Source organism: Bison bison, unplaced genomic scaffold (genome assembly GCF_000754665.1).
Source record: "Bison bison bison isolate TAMUID 2011002044 unplaced genomic scaffold, Bison_UMD1.0 scf7180017864317, whole genome shotgun sequence".
Classification (NCBI taxonomy): Eukaryota; Metazoa; Chordata; class Mammalia; order Artiodactyla; family Bovidae; genus Bison; species Bison bison.
In genome coordinates, this window is record NW_011494889.1 from 4,150,636 (window position 1) to 4,151,705 (window position 1,070).

Below are 1,070 nucleotides of genomic sequence, written 5' to 3' on the forward strand. Positions count from 1 at the left end.
CCTCTGTTTTTTTTTTTTTTTTCCTCTAACTGATTTTTGACCATTTGTTTTATTAGTTACTAAGAGGGCTATGGAAACTGTGTTGTTACAACAGTGGATTTGTACTTTTCCTTTGAGTTTTGCCAGTTTTTGCTTTATATATTTGGATGCCATGTTATTAAGTACATATAACTTTCAAGTTATTATTTTGAAACTATACCTTTCATCATTAAGAATCACACCTCTTTACATCCAGTAAGATATGGTGAATTAAAGTTTTCTTCATTAGAAAGCATCTCTCTCTATATCCAGTAATACCAGTATATCTGTTGCCCTACATTTAATTATCAGATACTAATATAGTTACCCTGGGTGTTCTTTGGAAGGAATGATGCTAAAGCTGAAACTCCAGTACTTTGGCCACCTCATGTGAAGAGTTGACTCATTGGAAAAGACTCTGATGCTGGGAGGGATTGGTGGCAGGAGGAAAAGGGGACGACAGAGGATGAGATGGATGGATGGCATCACCAACTCGATGGATATAAGTTTGAGTGAACTCCGGGAGTTGGCGATGGACAGGGAGGCCTGGCGTGCTGCGATTCACGGGGTTGCAAAGAGTTGGACACGACTGAGTGACTGAACTGAACTGAATATAGTTACATGCTTTTCTGTTGTTATTTTAAAATTTGTATTGCTGGGGTTTCCCTGGTGGCTCAATGATAAAGAATCCACCTGTCAATGCAGGATGCATGGATTTGATCCCTAATCTGGGATGATCCCTGCCACTGAGCAACTAGGCCCATGTGCCACAGCTACTGAGCCCACCCACCCTAGAGCCCTGCTCTGCAACAAGAGAAGCCACTGCAATGAGAAGCCCATGCACCACAACTAGAGAAAAGCCCGCAAAGCAACAAAGACCCAGCATAGCCATAAATAAATAATTGTATTGTTTATCTTTTCATACATTAATGATTTTACCCTGGATTTTTTTATATTAAATGTGTCTCTTTCAAGAATCATAGGTTGGATTTTTTTTAAAGTTGTAGTTGATTTACAACTATTTAAACTAATATATCAGTTTCAGGTATACA

The 1,070-nt window shown here is 38.9% G+C and overlaps 1 protein-coding gene across 1 annotated transcript in view; it reads right to left on the reverse strand.

Moving 5' to 3' along the window:
* Window positions 1–1,070, reverse strand: part of LIN9 (lin-9 DREAM MuvB core complex component) — an 85,662-nt gene that overhangs the window by 17,143 nt on the left and 67,449 nt on the right. The gene's annotated exons all lie outside the window — the stretch shown is intronic.